We start from the raw sequence: 23,544 nt of genomic DNA, 5'->3' as shown, positions 1-23,544 counted from the left end.
TGTGTTAGAAATGGGGTCTTTGGTTGGCAGTCAGGTTACCCCCCTGTCTAATCAAGGGCCCTCACTCTAGCTAGGGTTAAGGAGAATCACCCTCAGTTAACCCCCACTCACCCACTAGGTACCTTGGCATCAGCAGACAGGCAATGTGAAAATAATTTGTACCTACACAAACAATAATGCAGTGAAAACACTACAAAATGGACACCACACCAGTTTTGAAAAGTAGGTGATATGTATCTAATTCAAACAAGACCAAAATAAAAAAAATCCAACATACACAAGTCAAGATACACATTTTTGAAAGAATAAGAGTTTTAGGGCCAGATGTTGCAAAGGTTTTTACCCATTCTGTGTCTCTGGTAAAAAGTGTTCGTACATATGGCCCTTAATCCTTAGAAAACAGTGAGAATGCTGTTGTTACACAAAGTACCTGGTTTGCGTAAAAAATTAAGCCTCCTGGGCGAGCATACGTCAGAAAAGGATAGCAATGTGTCGATCCCTCACTCGCAAGTGAGCCTTGGGTCGTTTCCTTCTCCTGTCGGGTCTACAATGTATCGTTTTTCTCCATTGCAAGAGAGCAAGGCATCTTTTTTCTCCCTCGCAAGAGAGTGAGGCGTTGCTTTCAGGACGGGGCACCTCAGATCCGTGCAGAGTCAGGTTGACTTTGACACCCAGGGACGATGCATGGAAAATCAGTTCTCACGGTATCAAAAAACAGTGCTGTGTGGGGTTTGGGTCGTTATCAGCCTCCATAAGCGGGTGTTGTGCATCGTTTCTCCAACTGTGATGCATCAATCTCCCAGCCATGATGCAGGTGGAGTGTCGATTTCAGCAGCAAAGCCAGTGGCACGTCGTTTCTCAGCCACGTTGCGGAAGGTGCATCGAAAATTTCCCTGCACGGCATTCTGTGTGTGGATTTTCAGTTCTTGTCTGCCACCTTCACCTTTCAAGGGCCCAGCAACTGGATAGGGAACCACTTGGCAGGTCAGGAGCCTCATCAGAGAGTCCAGGTGCTGGCAGGTTAAGTCTTTGATGGCCCTGAGACTTCAACAACAGGAGACAAGCTCAGTTAAAGCCCTTGGAGATTCTTCTCAAGCAGGAAAGCACAACAAAGTCCAGTCTTTGTCCCCTTTCACAGGCAGAAGCAGCAACTGCAGGACACCCCAACAAAGCACAGTCACAAGCAGGGGCAGCACTGCTCCCCAGCTCTCTGGCTCTTCTCCTTGGCAGGGGTTCATCTTGATTCCAGAAATGGTCTGATTTTCAATGTTTTTGGGTCCACTACTTCTTTCTGCCTTTGAAGTAGGCAGACTTCAAAGGAAAGTCTCTCTTGTTTGTCAGATCCTGCTTTGCCCAGGCCAGGCCCCAGGCACACACCAGGGGGTTGGAAACTGCATTGTGTGAGGGCAGGCACAGCCCATTCAGGTGTAAGTGACCACGCCTCTGTTTCCCTCCAGCCCAGATGGCTCTTCAGGGTATGCAGGCTACACTCCAGCTCCCTTTGTGTCACTGTCTAGAGGAAAGGTGCGTACAGCACAGCTGTCAAACTGACCCAGCCATGGAATCCACAAGCAGGCAGAGTCATAGAATGGTTTAAGCAAGAAAATGCCTACTTTCTAAAAGTGGCATTTTCAAAAACACCGTCTAAAAACAACTTTTACCAAAAGATTAATCTTTAATTTCTGAGTTCAGAGACACCAAACTCCACATTTCCATCTTCTCCCAAAGGGAATCTACACTTCAATAATACTTAAAGGCAGCCCCCATGTTAACTTATAAGAGGGATAGGCCTTGCGCAGTGAAAACCGAATTTGGCAGTATTTCACGGTTAGAACACATAAAACACATTAGTATATGTTCTACCTTAAACATACACTGCCCCCTGCCCATAGGGCTACCTAGGGCCTACCTTGGGGGTGCCTTACATGTATTAAAAGCAAAGGTTTAGGGCTGGCAAGTGGGTACACTGCAGTGGCAGGTCTGAGCCATGTTTACAGGGCTACCTTTGTGGGTGGCACAACCAGTGCTGCAGGCCCACTACTAGCATCTGATTTACAAGCCCTGGGTACCTCTAGTGCACTTTACTAGGGACTTACTAGTAAATCAAATATGCCAATCATGGATAATCCAATTTACACATACATTTTACATAGGAGCACTTGCACTTCAGCACTGGTTAGCAGAGGTAAAGTGCCCAGAGTATCAAAAACAGCAAAAACAGAGTCCCGGACACATCAACAACCTGGGAAACATAGGCAAAAAGTTAGGGGAAACCACTCCAAGGATGCCAAGTCTAACAGTATGTTACATTAAACAGAATTTATTATTAAAACATCAACTTCTATAGTAACTAAAACTACCCTATCCTAAGCTTACCTATACTAACTATACTGATCAAACAACTACATGTATCTAAACTCATCTCACACATGGAACACCATACTCTAAACATTGACCCTCTACTCTCCCTTACAAAACAAGATACAAGTAGGACAGCAATTACTAAACTACACATGTACTAACTTATGCTATTTTCTATACAAATATATATTTTTTGGGAATCTTCTAAAAAAATGTTTTAAACCCAATCGAAAACTAACAAAACTGCAATAGAGAGGGGAAGGAACTGAGAGGTGGTCCCAATATTCCTAAAGTAAATTTTTTCTGTTTTTTTAATTTATTCCTTGATGAAATTTAACATCCTCCGGTTGTCAGCCGATTCCTCCTCCAGTTTGTCCATTCGCTTGAGGATGGCTTTCAGGACCTCCTGAGGTTCAGCTCAAACTGAGTCGGTACACCAGCTGCTAGTGGCTATACCGGTGGCTCTGTGCTGACAGGTGGTGCTGATGTGGAGGGTGTAGGTGGAGCTAGTACCCCCTGCATCCCTGAGCTGTGAGTCCCTTGGTGCCTGCTTCGTGGGACCACCTTGTAGAAAGGCATGTCATTGCCCAGAAGGTTTCTCATGCCTGTAATGCCTGGCCATCCTGCGGTATCCCGCTTCCACTTCTAGGATGTGGCGGTAACAGTCTGCCCTCTTCATGAACATGCACCTCTGCTCAAGAGTCATGTTGGCAGCTGAAATATGAGGACAAGCAAGCATCAGTATCAGCAGTGGGTGGAGTTTGTACAGAGTTTAAATTTACAATGCACCAGGAACTAACACATACAGTCCCACACACATTCCACAACAATGACTTCATCCTTATCTATGTCTAAAACCAACCAGACATAACTATTATCCTGTACATGTCAGTGAGATAGTATCTGAAAAGCCCCCAGAGCTGACAGGGACAAATACAACCCTCATCAACATTTGTGTCATCTAACTTCTGAGGATCACGTGCCTCTACAGGTCTGAATTTACTGTTTCCCTGGAGATTAGGGGGCCTAGGTATGCTATTGGCAGAAGAACGGTTGGGCAAAGTCTGAGCTGCAAATCACAGTTGTCAACACATTACAGAACTGAAGCCCCCTACGCTGTGATATGTAGTCCTACATGTGTAAAACGGCACACACAAGGTGGCTGTATGGATGGCCTTAAGCCCACAGTGATATTGGCACAGCATTGGTTGCTGCAACTGTATCCTAGAAGGTGTTACATCATTAGCACATGCATGTCATACATCATCAAGGTACTAGCTACACATACACAATTTACATCATGTTAAGAAAACTGAAGATATCTGGGCCCATATTCATGGGAAGATGACAGAGCGCCATGCAGTGCCAAAATTTGCAGTTCTGTGCTCCATCAATTTCACAACGCAGGGATGTGTCGTATTTAATTGCATAAGGCACACACCTGTGTTGTCCCTGCATTGGCCATCATTTTAGCTGTCTGCGCTAACGCTAGCATCCTTGCACCATCTTGGATGGATGTCTGCATTGAGGGGTGTTATTGTTCAGGTGCAGGAAGGTGTCCCTTCCAGCACATAAACAATCATTTCTGGCCATTTTTCTCTTTCTATGCGTGTTGCAGAATCCAGCACGCATAAAAAAGGGAAAAAGAGGAGGATAATCCTTGTAGCGCCTTGCTAACGCCACCCCTAGGGTGGTGTTTGATTTTGACTCTGCCTCAGATTTACAGAATCTCGTATATCTGAGGCAGCAGCAAAATGCCATGGGTGTTGCTGTGTTACTCCAACAGCAACACCCATTGCATGCCCCTCTGACGTCGAAAACTGCGTCGGAGGGGCCCATATTTACAAGGAGGCGTAACGCCACAAAAAATTGTGTTATACCTTCTTGTAAATATGCTCCCTTGGTCGGGAGAATCATAGACCTTTCCCATAACCATCTGGAGTGGAGTTGTCCTCAAATTGTGTACACTACTGACTGTTGTGTAGCACATAATGGCTCCCCGTTGTCCTACAAACACATTTGATCTGAAGATTACTGAGGCACCTGTGGTGTGTGTGTTTGCTACATAATCCCCCTAGTGACTTCTGCAGAGAGAACCCACATCTGAACCATCATGTCAATAAGTGTATGCTATGTGCGGCACACAGTGCTGGGACAAAGTGGTTGTCAACAGGCATGCTATGTACATGTACAGCTGCCCTGTGACCCATTATGGTAGACAGCTATGAATATGTGGTCAGCCATAACTATTCCTATTACACACAAATCCAAGCCAGCATATGTTGGCCAATTAACTACATGCAAGCCATTCTCTTTGCATAACATTCCAACATACATGATGTCATTATCCATCCTCTTATGATATTAGATCATTGGTCAGGACCAAATACTTCTGTCATTGCATTCCACACCTCTAACTGACTCACAGCATTTCCTGGATCAGCTCAGGACGCACAATATGAAACATTCTAAATGCTTTGGGATCTTGTGTACATGCCACCTCTCCAATTGTGTAGGGGGCTGGTCCACCTGCAAGACATTAATAGAAACATTGCTCAGTGTCAAAGGCAAGTTTCAGTACATGGACAACGTTGTACAATGTAAACTTGTTAGGCTGAATGTAGTCATCCTAGTGGTAGATCATAGTAACTGACCAACTTCTATGATCACTCTATCACACATACTCTCAGATGAGGTAGACCCACACACCTACAAACCATCACTGATCCTGACACTCCTGTGGTGCTTCTCATTGCATCATTTATACATGACATTGTCCTGCAGCTGTCTGGTAGCACGGCAGCTCCATTACCATATGGGACTACTTGATAATGTTTATTCTATCTGAGGGGCATGCAATGGTTGTTGCAGTGCCTGGCCCAGTTTCACACCCATGGTGTTTCAGCCTGCATCTGATGTTGTAAACATCTACATCATTGTCACATCTAAATGACAAACTACTACCCTTGAGTTGTGTAGGTATTTCATGGTCTTCAGGAATGCCATCATACATCCTTCAGTCAAGTAAGTAATCTATGTGTGCCATCTCAAGATACATCCTTTTAAAATATCTATGGGATTGTACACATGTGATGTTGAGGTACCTACCTGTACATTGATTGAATGAAATCATGGATGTAGTGCCAATAGTGTGTAGCCTGCCATTGCTGCCATGGTACACCATTGTTAGTCTAGTGAGGAATTAGTACATGGGCATAGAAGTACAGCTCAACACGGACACACTTGCTCGGTGGTCAAAGGATGCATCTGTTGTGCGGGTTAGTGAGTGATGGAGCTGATGCATGGCAGCCCTATACTGTCAGTGAGAAGCAGCAGGCCTGTGGAACTGACTCAGCACATGTGTCTGGTTATTGACATCATATAGGCTGTCTGTGATACGCAATGAACTGAAACATGGAACTGCCAGGAGTCTGGACCTTTGCATGATCAAGTATTCTTACATGGCCTTGGCTATTTACACAAAGGGCCCGAGAGAACCACAGTGGTGCATTACCAATTGCATCTGTACTGTCCTTTTGGGTATCAGTGAACCCCTTACTCACCGCCATGTGTTTGCGTAGTCAGAAATATGTCACAGCATGATGCATGTGTCGTCTAACATCATCTATTCATGTGATGGTCAATGATGCACTCAGCAGGTTGCAACAGATCATCAAAACTACAACTGAGTACCTGGGGGCCCGTCTCATACATTGGTATGCCCACATTACACAGCTTTTCACACCAGCCATTGTGAGTGCTGGAAAATGACACCTAGGGAATTATCTTTTGACTCAGCGGATACAAATTTGGGATGCCAACAATGTTTTGGGGCCCCTTTCATGCATGTTGCATGGCGCAGGACTTATTTGTAGTTGCTGATTACCCAGTTACACTATGCATGCATCACAACACTTGGAGATGGTTGTGCATGGTAAATTATACATCTGTCCTGCATTTGCTTCTTTGTTGTTCAATTGAAATGCAGCCCAAACATGGGGCTTCATACAGGTCGCATACGCCATGTTCACATCCATTCCATGCAGCACTCAAACTTAACAGCAACTGTTATGCACATGCTAACAGAATGAGGTTGTTGGGCAATGAGAGACTTACCAACTGTTCCACCAATCTCTATTCCCAGAAGGTCAGGAAGATCCTGCTCCCTCAATACCGGATCTGCCGAACAATGCTTGATTTTGTGGTCGTTCCTTCTTGTTTTGAAATTCTGGGTAAGATAATGGAGCACCTTGCCTCATCGTTGCTGCCTTGCCTCTGTGGGGTAGCCTTGGATCACCCGGCCACCCAGTTGCAGCTCATGGAGAGGTAGTGTGCCACAAGCCAGATGAACCCCCCCACCAGCTCATTAACAGGCATCCAGCTCATCCTCCCGTTCCCCAAATAATAAAGAAATTAAACATAACCCCTACTCCTACCCCAACTACCCAAACTACCCTACCTACCTAACTACCTCAGACAAATTCCCGACAATACAGAGACAATTACACTCAATAGACAAAATACAAGTATTGACACAATAATAATACAAAATTAACACAAGACACGGCGCAATGTACACAACACACACAGCAAACACTCCACAAATCCACCAGCACCAAAAATACATCCTCACACAGTCACAGGGACACAGACTGTAAAGTAAAAGTGAAACTACACTCACTGTAGCATTTTTACAGGCAGGATGTCCGAGTACATCACTTCCTGGGCATGTGCGTCACTTTTTTCAGTCATGCATCTTTTTTTTATGCATGACGTTTTGCGCCATATTTTCACACCATTAGCGTGAAAAAGGCATGTGGCATGCAATAGATGCACAGAGGCTTTGCATCTATTAGCCTAGGGGTATTCTATGGCGTATGCATGAACATTTTTCACGCATGACGGCATTAGGTGGATTTTTGCATAGTGTCCATTGTGTGTACCCTGAGTGACTTTAGGTGTTACAGGGGGTGTACAACTATGGTGTATGTGTGTTATGGTAACATGTGGGTGTATGTCCAGTACTGTCATTATGGTGACAATGGAATGTTGGACCTATAGGTTCATTTGTGAGTATGCTGCATGCAATTACTGAATACCTCCTGCACATGTGCATGTGTAGCTACGCTGTATCCACAGATTTTTGGCACATGTGTGCTACGTGTATATACATGTGCACGGAAGCTAATTTTGGTGTGGACTACATTGTTTTGTCTGAGATACAGATGTACACATACCCACAACACCAAACATGTTTGGTGGCCTATGTCCAACACCTGGTAATGCATGTGACAACCATGTAAACTTCTACACAGAGTAATCAGTGGACTTGGACTGCACTGACATCACGTCAACCCAGCCAATTTGCCTGCATATGTGTATTCGCTCTGTGCTGTGTCGTTGGATTTCCCTTCATGTTGCTATGCTACATGTATGCCATTTGTGCCCCCTTGCACCGTAGTTGCAGGAGATGTACACAAGTGTTGTGTAAGATTGGTATCTGCCGTGTGTGTGTATGGATATATGTTTTGTGATTTCTGTCTCATGTGACGACAGTGGTGTGTTCTTGGGATGTGAAACCTCATATTACATTCTTCCTGCATGGATATTTGTTGCCATTTGACAAATGCATGTGTTGTCCCATCAGTGCCACCCATGTTTCCGTATGTCAGAACACATGTGTAGCTAATTTCTGTCAGCCACTGATCTTGTGACACCTATGCCGTACTTTTGTGCTAGGTTGCCTTTTGCTCTCAATCCATACACATTTCCATGGCTGAGTCAATACAGTGGTCCATGTGTGCTGACCTATGTGGCATATGTGTGCATGCTATCAACTAGGCAACCATATTTGTCCACATCAGGTTAGTAATGACTTTCACAAACAATAGCATACCACTTTGTCACAGTGTTGCACATACTACTGCCTGCCTACTCATCATCCCAACAGTATGACGTCTTATAACAACACAAAACCATGGTTGCATGTGAAGAGATAAGTCAATTGAACCCCAGCTTAATCACACCTCTGTGCACATGCATCAGGCCCCTGACAATGTGATAGGTTCATGTAGCTAGAGCAGTGGTGTGTGGGTTCATAGAGCAGAGACCTGGCCTCTTCATGTTTGCCACTCAGCAGTACTTTCCATACTTCCCAGCAGACACCTGCACAGTTGTGATCATACAGTCCTGAATCTGACATTTACCACTGCCGTACTTGATGTCAGCTTTCCCCTCTCACGTACATCACTCTGAGCTTGAACATTTTGTAAACGTGACATGTTTTGATATCCTTAGCGCTTCCATTGGACATCTTTTTGGCCTAGTATGTCTGTTGTGACTTCAACATTGGAAAAAGCCAGTTTACAGATGGTGTTATCTATTGCAGCCTCCTTTCATGGTGGCATGTGATGGGCAAATGTATGCAAGTGGGCAACAAGACTGGATGATATACTGACCCGGCCACCCACTCTGTACATATGTGAAACATTGACATATATAGATATTGATGTGTTATACAGTCAGTGCTGGTCTATGTGTGTCCCTTCTCCATATATTTCTGTACTACTGGTGAAGTATATATTGTCACCTACATTGCTCCCATTCTTTAGTCTGTTAGCACTTTGTGCACATCTTATACTGCAACATTGTCTATATATACATGGACATGATGTAAAATGTAACAGTGAGCCCGGGACCCACGTCTGGGCATACCCGGCGCACTTAGGGCGGCAAAAGCAAAGCAAAACACAAACGCTGTGGGATAGCGTAACTGGATGGACGGAATGCGGAACCAATCAAACATTCACCCCCAGTCACGGATCTGAGCAGTTCGGGCTGGACTGTTCCCATGGGGAACAGGGTCAAGACTGATTTGCATATGGCTGGGTCCAAACTGGATTGGCATGGGCAGCAAAAAAACGATGGATTAAACCCAGATCTGTGACTGGGGGTGAATGTTTGACAATGTTCAGCATTCCGTCCATCACTTGTTGTTTTTGCATTTGTCACCCTAAGTGGGAAGGGTATGCCCAGACGTGGGTCCCGTGCTTCCCATGCCACTGGATTCAAGCTAGCCTGGCTGATGAGGGGTGAAACCCCGAAACCGGTCCCAGGATGCTTGATTCCAGTCCAGGGAAGACCTGGCCTAGCAGTTCGGGCTGGACTGTTCCCATGGGGAACAGGGTCAAGACTGATTTGCATATGGCTGGGTCCAAACTGGATTGGCATGGTCAGCAAAAAAACAATGGATTAAACCCAGATCTGTGACTGGGGGTGAATGTTTGACAATGTTCAGCATTCCGTCCATCACTTGTTGTTTTTGCATTACTCCACCATCACCCATCACCGTTTTACAATCATGTTCCTAAATGTAGCACTTTAAATAAATCACTTATTGCACTTAAAAAATCTGGAGTCTGCTTCTATTTTGAACAAATGTAGTAGACATAACGGTGCAAAAATGTTCAGTTACATTGTGATGACAACATACCACTGTCACACAGCTGTAGTCCATGGGCAAACAAAGCAGAGGTCACGCAGTGGGGCCCACAGCTCTGAAAATGGAAGGGAAAGTCACAACTCAGTTAACAGGAACTGGGGGGGAACTCAGACAGTAGAGAGGCAGGAGACTTTAAGTAAATGTAAAATGGCGTGGTTGATTCGTACCTGTGTGCTACTGAAAATAATGTTGTATCACTGTGTCCCTGTTGTCTGTGTCGTCCCCATCGTCTTCCTCCTCTTCACTCTCCACAGGCTCCACAGCTGCTACAACACCACCATCTGGACCATCCTCCTGCAGAAAAGGCACCTGGCGTCGCAAAGCCAGGTTGTGAAGCATACAGCAGGCCACGATGATATGGCACACCTTCTTTGGTGAGTACATTAGGGATCTCCTGTCATATGCAGGAACCTAAACCTGGCCTTCAGGAGGCCGAAGGTTCTTTCTATAATCCTCCTAGTTTGCCCATGGGCCTCATTGTAGCGTTCCTCTGCCCTTGTCCTGGGATTCCTCACTGGGGTAAGTAGCCACGACAGGTTGGGGTAACCAGAGTCACCTATTAGCCACACACAGTGTCTCTGTAGCTGTTCCATCACATAAGGGATGCTGCTATTTCGCATGATGTACGCGTCATGCACTGACCCAGGGAACTTGGCATTTACATGGGAGATGTACTGGTCAGCCAAACAGACCACCTGGACATTCATCGAATGATAACTTTTTCTGTTCCTGTACACCTGCTCACTTCCACTGGGGGGAACCAAAGCCACATGGGTCCCATCAATGGCACCAATGATGTTGGGGATATGTCCAAGGGCATAGAAATCACCCTTCACTGTAGCCAAATCGCCCACCTCAGGGAAAACAATGTAGCTCCGCATGTATTTCATCAGGGCAGACAACACTCTGGACAAAACCTTAGAAAACATAGGCTGAGACATCCCAGATGATATGGCCACTGTTGTTTGGAATGATCCACTTGCCAAAAAATGGAGTACTGACAGAACCTGCACCAGAGGGGGAATCCCTGTGGGTTGGCGAATGAGGGACATCAGGTCTGGCTCCAGCTGGGCACACAGTTCCTGTATAGTGGCTCGGTCAAGTCTGTATGTCAGTATGACATGTCATTCTTCCATTGTCGACAGGTCCACCAGCGGTCTGTACACGGGAGGATTCCTCCATCTCCTCGCAAGTCCCAGCGGACGGTGCCTAGGAAGGACAACATGGAGCACAGAGTCAAGCAACCCACAGGTACGTAACCACAGCTTGCACAGTACACGATTCGCTATGCATTGAATGGCTTGTATGAGTGTCAATGCAAGGCCTAGGCCTGTGTGACGCAGTAGAAATTAAGCCATGTGGGCCCTTGAAATGGCGGCTGCCTGACCTGTGAAGTGTGACAATGGGATGTGAGGTCAATGCACTGGCGTGGCACACCGTGGCGATAGGCGGTCGAAGACCGCGGCGCAAAGCAGCATTGGTTAACATTGAACCCTATGGATCTCAGGAGCCAATGACGATGTGCGCCAGCGGTCGCGGTACGCACCGCCGCGGTACGCACCGCCGCGGGCGTGACCGCCATTTTCTAACTGCTTAATCACTCGAGACCTGATCATCCACAGGAGAGGACCTATACTGCAAGTGCTGCTGTGACCTCGGTCTGGAAGATACAATGGCTGCTGCGCCTGGGGAAAGGGCCCCTGCCTTCACTTCTGAGGAATTGGAGAAACTTGTTGATGGGGTCCTCCCCCAGTATGCGCTACTCTACGGTCCTCCAGACCAACAGGTGAGTACACAGGGAGCACGTAGTATGGCCTATGCCTGTGTTGAGTGGGGTGGATGTAAGATGGTGGGGAGGGGAGCGAATGAGGAGTGCAACGCACGACAGATGAGAGCATGTGCCACATGGCAAGGTTGGGGAGGGGGGGCCACTCACATCGACCAAGCAGAAAAGTGATGATATTTCTTTTTCCACCCTGTACATGTCACATAGGTCAGCGCCCATCAGAAGATCGACATTTGGCGTGCCATCGCCAAGGACGTCCGGGCCCTGGGGGTCCACAACAGATGGGGCACCCACTGCTGCAAGAGGTGGGAGGACATCTGCCGCGGGAGCAGAAAGACCGCCGAGGCTCTGCTGGGGATGGCCTCCCAACCTAGGAGGGGTGCCACACGGCAATTGACCCCCCTGATGTCCCGGATCCTGGCTGTGGCCTACCCCGATTTGGATGGGCGTGTGAGGACATCACAGCAGACACAAGGGGGTGAGTATCAGCACATTCTGCTATATTAGCGCACAGTGGAGGTGTCTGGGTGGGGGAGGAGGGCTGTGGCTATCGCTAGGCCAGGGCGGTTTCTGTAGGCTAGGCCCCTCCGTTTGGCATGGCCCTGTGCCCCCGCCCCCCACCTCTGTAGGGTGCTAAGTACAGCTATCCATGGCCCGGGCTCACCTATGTGTGCATTTGTCGTCCATAGACTTGTAGGCCAAGTCACAATAATTGAGTAGTGTACCCCGAGTGCGCGGCGTAGTGCAGGGGGCTTCTGTGTCTGTCCTCTCCGCCAACGGTGCCGCCAATGCATGCACTCAACATGTCTTTCTTTCTTCTCCCCCCCCTTTTTTTTGGTTTTCCTGTTCATGTGTGCATTAGCATCATCAGGCGGAGGAGAAGAGGCATCGGCGCACGAGGGAGCTGCATCTCACATGGCCCCGGAGGGCCATGCAACCGACTCCGAGTACACCAGTGAGACGGAGGGCGAGTGGAGCTCCACAACAGGGACCCGTGGAGACGTCAGCGACACCGACACGTCCTCGGAAGGAAGCTCCCTTGTGGTGACGGCAACATCCGTGCCCACCGCAACAACAGGTACAGCCGCCACCCAGCTCACCAGCTCCGCCCTCCCAGCAGCCCCTCAGCTTTCGCCCCGTGCCCGCTCGGCCAGGAAGCCGGGCATCTCCTTCGCCCCTGGCACCTCAGGTCCTGCCCCAGTTACCACTGCTGCCCTCAGTGCGGAGATCATTGACCTCCTCCAGACGCTCATTGTTGGGCAGTCTACCCTTTTAAATGCCATCCAGGGGGTAGAAAGGGAGGTGCATCGTAGCAATGCATACCTGAAGGGCATTCATTCGGGTCAGGCTGCCCATCAGCGATCGTTCAACGCTCTGGCCTCAGCACTGACAGCAGCAATTGTCCCAGTGTCTAGCCTCCCCCCTCCAACTTCCTCAACCCAGTCCCACTCCCCTGTTCCTCTGCCTATCCCAGACACACCTACAAACCAGCCTGCACACACCTCAACACCCAAGGGCAGCTCATCCAGACATAAGCACCACAGATCACACAAGCATTCACCCAAGCAACATCCACATGCAGACATGCCAACAGCCACTGCCTCCTCTGTGTCCCCCTCCTCCTCGTCTCCCTCCTCCTTCCCTGTGACATCTCCACTCACACCTGCATGCACACCTCCATCAGCCAGTACGTCCATCACCACCACACCCACCAGAACAGTCCGCACACGTGCAGTCACCACCCCCACTGCCATTTACACGTCCCCTGTGTCCTCTCCCAGTGTTTCTGTCACCCCCTCTTCCAAACCACACAAACGCAGGCAGCCACCCACCCAACAGCCATCCACCTCACGACAGCCTCCAGCACAAGCACCTGCACCCAAAGACACCATACTTCACTCTCCTACAACCACATCCTCTTCCTCCACTCCCATACCCACTACAACTACCCGTCCCTGTCTTTCTAAATTGATTTTCCTTTCCAACCTTGACCTCTTTCCAAGAACTGACCCACCCCCTCCATCTCATAAGACTCCAATCAGCACCTCAGCCACCACAAGCCCTGCACCTACTAGGACCATCGTTCAGGGCTATTGGAGTCCACCAGCTCCTAGGGCAGGGACATCGGCCAGCAGCAAGGGGACAGACAGCCCAACCCCTGGGAAAAAAAACAAAAAAGGGAAGGGCCGGCGCAACAGGCCTGAGACGGCTGCCCACAAGGACACCACCCTTGCACCGTCACCTGGCCCATCCACAAAGGGAGGCAAGGGCACCAGAGTTTCTGCCAAGGAGGGCAAGGGCAGCAGGGCAGACAAGTCCGGCAGCAGGCGAGCTGCCCAGGAGGGCCCCACCAGCCCCATTTGGGGTGTGACGGAGGACACCCACGGGCCCAGGACTCCAGCACAGGAGGGCCCCGCAAGCGAAAGGTCGGATGGCGACTGAGCGGGAATTATTGGCCAGATCTGGTTCCCTAGGAACACAAGACAAGCACCGCTGAACAGGGCCCCGCCGTGAGGAGCACTGCTGAACAGGGCCCCACCGTGACAAGAACCGCTCTCCTGGGCCCCGCCGTGAGGAGCACCGCTGAACAGGGCCCCGCCGTGAGAGGCACCGCTGAACAGGGCCCCGCCGTGACAAGAACCGCTCCGATGGGCCCCGCCATGAGGAGCACCGCTGAACAGGGCCCCGCCGTGAGAGGCACCGCTGAACAGGGCCCTGCCGTGACAAGCACCGCTGAACTGGGCCCCGCAGTGAGAGGCACCGCTGAACAGGGCCCCGCCGTGACAAGCACCGCTGAACAGGGCCCCGCGGTGAGAGGCACCGCTGAACAGGGCCCCGCCGTGAGAGGCACCGCTGAACAGGGCCCCGCCGTGACAAGCACCGCTGAACAGGGCCCCGCCGTGAGAGGCACCGCTGAACAGGGCCCGCCGTGACAAGAACCGCTCCGCTGGGCCCCGCTGTGGGGAGCACCGCTGAACAGGGCCCCGCCGTGACAAGAACCGCTCCGCTGGGCCCCGCCGTGAGGAGCACCGCTGAACAGGGCCCCGCCGAGACAAGCACCGCTGAACTGGGCCCCGCCGTGAGAGGCACCGCTGAACAGGGCCCCGCCGTGACAAGCACCGCTGAACAGGGCCCCGCGGTGAGAGGCACCGCTGAACAGGGCCCCGCCGAGACAAGCACCGCTGAACAGGGCCCCGCCGTGAGGAGCACCGCTGAACAGGGCCCCGCCGTGACAAGAACCGCTCCGCTGGGCCCCGCCGTGAGAAGCACCACTGAACTGGGCCCAGCCGTGAGATGCACCGCTAAACAGGGCCCCGCCGTGACAAGCACCGCTGAACATGGCCCCGCGGTGAGAGGCACCTCTGAACAGGGCCCCGCCGAGACAAGCACCGCTGAACAGGGCCCCGCTGTGAGGAGCACCACTGAACAGGGCCCCGCCGTGAGGAGCACCGCTGAACAGGGCCCCGCCGTGACAAGAACCGCTCCGCTGGGCCCCGCCGTGAGGAGCACCGCTGAACAGGGCCCCGCCGTGAGAGGCACCGCTGAACAGGGCCCCGCCGTGACAAGCACTGCTGAACTGGGCCCCGCCGTGACAAGCACCGCTGAACTGGGCCCCGCCGTGAGAGGCACCGCTGAACAGGGCCCCGCCGTGACAAGAACCGCTCCGCTGGGCCCCGCCGTGAGGAGCACCGCTGAACAGGGCCCCGCCGTGACAAGAACCGATCCGCTGGGCCCCGCCGTGAGGAGCACCGCTGAACAGGGCCCCGCCGTGAGAGGCACCGCTGAACAGGGCCCCGCCGAGACAAGCACCGCTGAACTGGGCCCCGCGGTGAGAGGCACCGCTGAACAGGGCCCCGCCGTGACAAGCACCGCTAAACAGGGCCCCGCGGTGAGAGGCACCGCTGAACAGGGCCCCGCCGAGACAAGCACCGCTGAACAGGGCCCCGCCGTGAGGAGCACCGCTGAACAGGGCCCCGCCGTGACAAGAACCGCTCCGCTGGGCCCCGCCGTGAGGAGCACCGCTGAACAGGGCCCCGCTGTGAGAGGCACCGCTGAACAGGGCCCCGCCGTGACAAGCACCGCTGAACTGGGCCCCGCCGTGAGAGGCACCGCTGAACAGGGCCCCGCCGTGACAAGCACCGCTGAACAGGGCCCCGCCTGTTGCCTTTTGAATCTCTGAACCCATTCAAGCGCCAGTAATGCAGGTATTCATTAAAAGACTGGACGCAATAATGTGAATCGCAAACAATCAGTGTGAACTGAGTCAGATCCGTATGTTCTAGTGCCATCAGTAGAGCTTTTATCTCAGCCAATTGTGCTGTACAATCCCCTAAGGTCTGTGTACAGGTATGTTGGGGACAGAATTTCTCCCCCTCCATATAGCCGCTCACGACCGCACATGCAGCAGAATATTGACGTTTAGTTCCAATCGCTGGTTGCGCAGAGCCATCGGTGTACATGACTACATGACATTGATCAATAGGCAAAGTGTCAGCGGGAACTGGATATTCTACTTCATATTGTAGAAATTCTTGAGTTTGGAACTTTGGGTCGAAAATGTAGTCTACATCAGTGGCTGTTAAAGACATAGCCCATTGTATCCATCGTGGATGAAGTGCTTTTGCGTTCGGGACGCTAGCTTTTGTAACAGCCTCTAGGGCCGGAATAGGAGAAACAACAATAAAGCGTTTTCCTTGGGCAAGAGGTCTTTCTTTAATAACAGCCATCTGCACAGCAGTGAAAATTTTCTCCATGGGTGCAAAGCGTTGTTCAGCAGCTGAATACAAATGTGATTTGTATGCTATCGGGACAGTCTCACCTTGATTAAATTTGACATAAGTAAAACCGATGGCCCCAGCTATTACCCTGATGACCAAATGTGTCTTATTGTCCCGTGTGTGTAAATGTTTTGCTGCTAGCATATCTGCCTGTAACTCTCGAAGAGTATGTGTATGTTCAATGGTCCGGAATTTGCTTGAAAAATCAGGACGTATTAACTCATATAAAGGTTTTATGCGTGTAGCATAATTAGGAATGTATGTTCTGCCAAAATTTAGAAAACCCAACAATGATTGTAGTTTTTTAATCGTATTTGGAGGTTGCAATTGTGCACATTTTTCTTAAAATTGTGGCGCCAGGCTCTTCCCTTCATTCAACAGCTCATATCCCAGGAACAGGACACTGAGGAAGGCAATTTTTCACTTTTTGAAATTACATTTGTAGCCGATTTCGGCAAACCCTACAACAATGCGGGCTACCCGTCTTAAATGTTGTAGTAACTCGTCATCCGTGAGATATGTATCATCCAATATGACAATGCTTCAGGGTCTATCTTGTGTAAAATAGCAGTCACACGAGCTGCAAACAGCCCTGGGCTGTTCTTATACCCCTGAGGCAAACAACAGAATTTTTCTGGGAGCATAATGCGCTAAAGCTTGTTAAATCTCTGCTTTCAGGTGCTATATTCTGGCAGAAGAACCCATTTGAGATATACAAAGTCGTTTAATATTTTTTCCGCACAGTGTTGCTCATTAGTGCAGTGCTATGTGAGTTTTGTATAGCATATGTACGTGTATGTCCGTTTAAATGTCTGTAGTCTAAGACTATTCTGTATGAATGGTCCGGCTTAGCTGCAGGGAATAAGGGGTTATTCATCGGTGAGACACAGGGTTCAATCACGCCCTGGTATTCTAATTGCGGAAGTATTTCTCTCACCAGTGCCCTTGCTTCATGTTTTATGGGATACTGCAGTTGTGGCTGAGGTTCACTTTTAATGGGAATGACATGGTATGGAGAATCCCTATCCCACCCTACGAGATTTCTATATAACGCAGGTGCTTGTGCTAGAGCCCATTCTATAAAATAGGACTCAGTGAGTTCCTCTGGAACAAGGGGCGAGAAGGAAGGTTTAATAACCTCTTCTTCATATGGGCAGGTGCGGACAAAATCAGGCGGCTAATCTTGTTCGGCCAACAAAATGTCATATATTTTAACTACACGGTCCCAAAAGATTGCGTGTATGGTGCGTTCCATTGTCTCCTTCTAATTGTAGAGTTATTCTATACACCCTATCGGGTTCGGAGGCACGCATATCCGCTGTTTCTACTTGTATAAAGTCAGCAGTTGCTTTCACCTCCAGATGCTCTAGAAGATTCCGGTGAACTATTGTGACCTCTGCCGCGCTGTCTATCAGTCCTAGAGCCCAGTTCTTGTTCTTCAAGAGAACCCTCTTCCTGAGTGGCATGTCTGACTGAGACAGCTGCCACTTTTTTCTTTTTAAATTGTTGTTTTTGTTGTACTGGTTTCTCTTCCTTCTTAACAGAAACCTCTGAAGAGCATTGTGATTCCTGTCTCGGTTTCACGTACTCTGTTCTCCGCTCTGATCGCCCACCTCTCTCATTTCTCTTTTCTGATGAGTCCTGAAAGGAACGAGATTGGCATGTATCAGTATATTGTTATCTATCAGGCGTTTTTATATTCTCTCTATTTCTGAGATTATACCTATTCTGTGGGGTCTCCGTGCGTGGAGATTCTCCCCTTTCTCTTTTAGGCGTTTGTTGTTTTTTCTCCCAGCATTTCTTATTACCCTCAGGTTGTTGTTTAGTATTGTCTTTATTAATTTTACCCTGAAATTGAGGTTTTTGTGGTCTAGCCCCAAGGCTTTCTCGACCGATACTGGAATATGTTTCCGCTATTATTTTAGGCAGCTCTCACTCCTGATCTTGTTGCGGAACGTCACGGAGCCGCATGCGCACTGCAAGTGCAACTGCTTCCTCTTTAAGGTTACTTAGAATAATTGAGGAAACTGTGGCAAAATTGCCCATCAGTTGCATCCCCAAATCTAGGGCCGGGGCTGCCCCATATTCATCTTGAATTTGTTTAAGCACTTCCGGTAGGTTGGCTAATGTCAGTGTACTGTGTGCCGTTGTATAGAGTGTGGCAAATACCGTGCTCCATATATTACAGTGTTCGACTGTAGGAACCATCCCAAAGGGCAAGCACATAGTTAATATTCTATGTTTATCCTGATGTCCCGTATGGGGAAATACTGCCTCCAGCATATTATTTTTTTGTGCAAGCCAAAACGGAGTCTCCTCTCATTTGGCTAGGACTTTACCCATAATCGAGTGTACAGTCACCGTATTTATACCTGGTGTTGCTGCATGTGGTATCGCTGGAGCAGCACGCAATGGGTTTGTATTTAATGTCTGCATTACAAATTGTACTAATCGTCTATATATTGCTGTTAATTCAGTATATAAGCGTCGAACCACAGCTACCGCCACATTCGCAACCGCAGGATAAGGTGTGTATGTGGCCAATAAAGGCCAGGTAGAACCATCATTACTTATTGAACCTAACCTTACTGTTAATATGGTATGGGGTAGGGTGCCATCAAGCCAATTATTATGTTCTTGATAAGATAGAGGTATCTCTAAATATGCATACGCCCTGTATTGCCCAGGCGCGTTCGCAGGTGTATACGTGTGAAATGTATTTGTGTTCCCATCAACTGCTGGAAATGTGACCCAAGAATAAAACAGCTCTGTTCTATAGGCTGCGTGGGCATCCACCATAAACGTGACTGGACCTCCCTGTGCTGTAAGACCATGTGCTAGTAAATGTGTCGTAAGAGGTTGTCTCATGTTAAGAGCTATTTGTACAGCCTGGGGATTCGCCATCATGTAAACACTAAAAGTTCAGAGAAGGCACACCAAAACGGGGTTGTTTCCTTTTAAAGTTCAAGCTTGAACAACCACCAGCTGAAAAATAGGGTTACCTATACGGCGGTGGTGGAAATCCTCAGTACAACGGACGTCTCTGTATACGGAACTGAGGGGACATTATATAAAATGAGACCGAGATATGCTGGTGGACCCGAAAATTAGAGCCTGACCAAACGTTGGCGGCGCCATGTCATGTAGGCTCTTATTATCCTAATGAGACTACTGGATTTTGAGCAACAAGATCGGCCACAGTGTGGGGGACTGAGTCTAACCCACGGTAAATGACACTTGTCTCTCTAAATTCGGGTTTTGCTTTGGCTAACTAGCAGTGTCTCATCTCTCCCAAACGGAAGAGACAATTGGGCGGCCGTCCGTATGACATCTTAGTACTTCTCAGGGAAGTTGTGGTCACTCAGGTCACAACCGATTCTCTCATACACAGTATGGTCTCATTTATAAATGACAAAGGCAGTTTAAGTTTTAAAGATTGATTTAATAAAACGACTGCATTTTAGATAGCAAAGCGTGAGCTGCAATGACCAGAACTATACAACACAGTAAGATTGAAATAGTGACGATGAGAGTGAAGCACAAGAATAAGGCTATCATAGTGCCGCTAGATTATTTTCTCTTTCAGTTATATTTTGAGCACAGCATGTTAAGCTCTAAGCCTGCTTTTCAGGTTCCCCCGGGAGGACATCCACCCTCATACCTGAGCAAAGGCCTGTAATCTGCATCAGCATCTGCAACGGGGCATTCAGCATCTAGTTGTAGGTCCCTGGTTGGAATCTCCCTCTTGACGTGTACTAGGACTAAGAAGTGTTTTTATATCTAACACACAGATGTTCTAAGAAAATGTCCCTACGTAAGGATGTGTACTTTCTACGAATACTGGAGACTAAACTTCTACCACGTTTACCGGCAATGTACCAGACTGTAGCCTTGACTAGAGCACAGGGCGATCAAGAATGCATTATTTGAGAACACAGTGCGGAACTAAGATAAACAGTGTGATAGAAGAAAATAAAACAAGACTGTAAAACTGGTTATTGTAAAATAACAGTGCAAAGCTGAATAAAATACATCTAGGGCAAAGTGCACAGCGGCCTAGTATGTTAAACTAACGTGCATGAGGCTACACTACAGTACCATGCAGGCAATACTGCTGTCACCATGAGTTGAGACAGTGTACTGTTCCTTTATGACTTGTTAGCCATTTGGTGTCCTGCTTGCATTCATCCTGTTATACATGGTGTTGTTGTGGTGGATGGGCTAGGTATTGGCACCTTTCATGGATCTAGACCTTCAGGATTCCACTGCCCGCAAATTGCATGTCACTGATATTTGATATGGAGGAAGTAGACACACTCATGGTACAAACTTTGTTACATTTGTGTTACCTACCTGCTCACTGCAGTTAGAGTGACATTCCAATGGAGTATGTAGTCAAGAATGAGTAAACCAAGGAGATTCAAGTACAGAGTGATTTATTAGTGCTATTTACAAGGTGATTTCTAAAATATTGTGGCCATGTGTACAAATTCTCCACAATGTGGAGTTTCCTACAAACTCCGGCTACTGTGTTAATTTGTTCCTCCTCCACATGATCTGTTCCATCATCATCCTAGTTCTTACTAGGAACATCATTCTGTTCATCTCAGGAGGTATTTGTCCAGACACAAATGTTGTGCAGGATTGCACATGCCAAGATGATCTTACAAACAAGTGGTGGAGCATATAACAGGCTTCCTCCTGTAAGGGCCAAACACAGAACCTGGATTTCAGGAGGCCAGATGTCCTCTCCACCACATTGCGGGTTTTCCTGTGTCCCTCATTGTGGGCCTGCTGTTCCACTGTTGTGGGATTAGCAAAACCACCACTGGATGTCATACCCTTGGTCAGCTACAAAGGACAGAGAAGAGATGTGTTGTTTAGTGTTTATAGTGGTTTGGTACGTCCCAAGTCAGACTACGGCCCCTTCACACACAACTTATTGCGTGAAAGGGGCATGCAATGGGTGTTGCTGTGGGTGTGCCACAGCAACACCCATAGCATTTCTTAGCTGCCTCTGATTTGGGAGTTTTTGTAAACCTGAGGCAGCACCATTACTTCACTCCACCCCATTGGTGGCGTTAGCAAATTACAATGAGAAGGAATACTTTTATTCCTCCTTGTGTTTTTGCAAATTTGATATGTGCTACATACTTCTACACGCATAGTAAGAGCAAAATGCCAGACATGGTAGTTTATGTGCAGGAAGGTGTCCCTACCTGCACCTGAACATTCACAGCCCTCAACACAGGCATTCTTCCACGATGGTGCAATGATGCCTGGGTTGGTGTTGGTAGCTATTTTTTGCGCAAACATTGGCGACAACACAGGGGTGTGCTGTATACTATTAAGTTAGTTGCATTCCTGCTTTGTGTAAATGAGGGTCGGCAGTGCGGCCTATTTTGGCACAGTGTTGAAGTCTGTCTTTTTCCTTTAATTTATGTGTCCTAGTACCATTTATGACAGATGATGGTTGTGCCAGCCATGAAGTGTATGGGCATGTGTGTCCCACATTGGTAGGATGAAGTAATTTGTTGCAGCAGTATCTCCTGCCTTCTATTACATGATTCTGACAGACACTTTCAATACATGCACAGTGCAGGCTTTGGGAGGTGGCACAGCTATTTTTCACATGGGTCTCTTAGTATGGTGAATATAAGGTTAGATAACTCCACTATACACCTACCACATCTGACTATGTCATGCATGAGTGGTAATGTTTTTTCACAGACATAAGACCATGGTGGAACATTTCTGGTAGTTGGAACAGACATGGTGTACTTAGTGGGTACTAGGGGAATATGTGAGGTAACACTGGAGTAGGTGCTGCCCCATTTCTCATGATTCAACACTATGGTCTTCAATGGCAAATATTTTTGTATATGTATGTGTGGGACACAATGCAGCAGACAGGTGTATGCGAACACTACAGATATGTCAGGTATGTGTAGCTTATGTATACTTGGTCATGTCACCACTTGGGCGGCATTGGATTTAGGTTCTGCCGACGCTTACGCACCATGATTCACGTGGGACTGTGCCTACGTGTAACATCCTCAACATGACCATAGCCTATGCCATTGACACACCTATGCGCTTCTTTGTTTGGAGTAATGTGTGTGTTTGATCGGTATTTAGTTGTCAACCTGTGGACATTTGTAGTGATTTTTGAGCAGCTTCTGTATGCAAAGGAGACTTGGATCCACCTGTCCACATGTGGTTTACCAGTCAGGGTGTTGCTGTGCTATGTAGATTTGGGTGCATGCGTTTGTGAAATGCAATATGTGAAGTGTAGTGTGGCATGTAGCTTATGTGTTGTTGCCTATACAACTCTGTGGCCCTGTCATTGTGTATTACTTGTTTAGTTTGTCTGGTTTGTCCTTGATGGTTGGTGTGTTCTGTGGTATGGTGGGTATGGTGACTTACCTATGAGTAGCCCATTGCCTTATTTGCCATCCTGGAACTGCTGGTTGATGGTGCAATAGCAAAAGATGTATGCGTCATGGACAATTCCAGGATATTTCGCCAGGATGTTTGTGAAGAGTCCGCAGTGGTCCACAATAGCCTGCACATTCATGGAATGTGTGTGTTTGAAGTTCCTGTAAAGGTGTTCCGTTGCTGCAGGTGGCACCAGTTGGACATGGGTACAGTCCACTGCAGCCAGCACATGTGGAAACCCAGCTATCTGATAGAAACCTTGCTTGGTCTCATGCTGCAGCTGCTGGGTGTTTGGAAAGCAGATGTGTTGTGGCGTGAGGTATGGGATTTCATCCAGGACCTTTGGTAGGCAGACGGAGAAGGATGACTGGGAGATACCAGCCTCTAAAGCACCTGTTGTCTGGAATGATCCAGATGCCATCATGTGGAGGACAGCAAGGAGTTTTCTAATGGCTTGATGTTATGGGGAGTTTCCAGACTTGCCGTGAAGTGTGGAGCTATCAGGTGCAGCAGGCGTACAATGGACACCTGGTTGAGTCTGTACATCCAGATCACATCTTGTTCCCTCATTCCTAAGATGGTGATTCACTGTCTAAAAATTCTCTCCCTCCTTCTGCGCTGCCTCTTTGGCTGTTGTGGTGGGGTTTGAGGTTGCTGCAGTGGTGGTGGTTGGATCTACT

This window comes from Pleurodeles waltl, chromosome 1_2, assembly GCF_031143425.1.
Source record: "Pleurodeles waltl isolate 20211129_DDA chromosome 1_2, aPleWal1.hap1.20221129, whole genome shotgun sequence".
Taxonomy (NCBI): domain Eukaryota; kingdom Metazoa; phylum Chordata; class Amphibia; order Caudata; family Salamandridae; genus Pleurodeles; species Pleurodeles waltl.
This window is presented reverse-complemented; position numbering follows the sequence as displayed.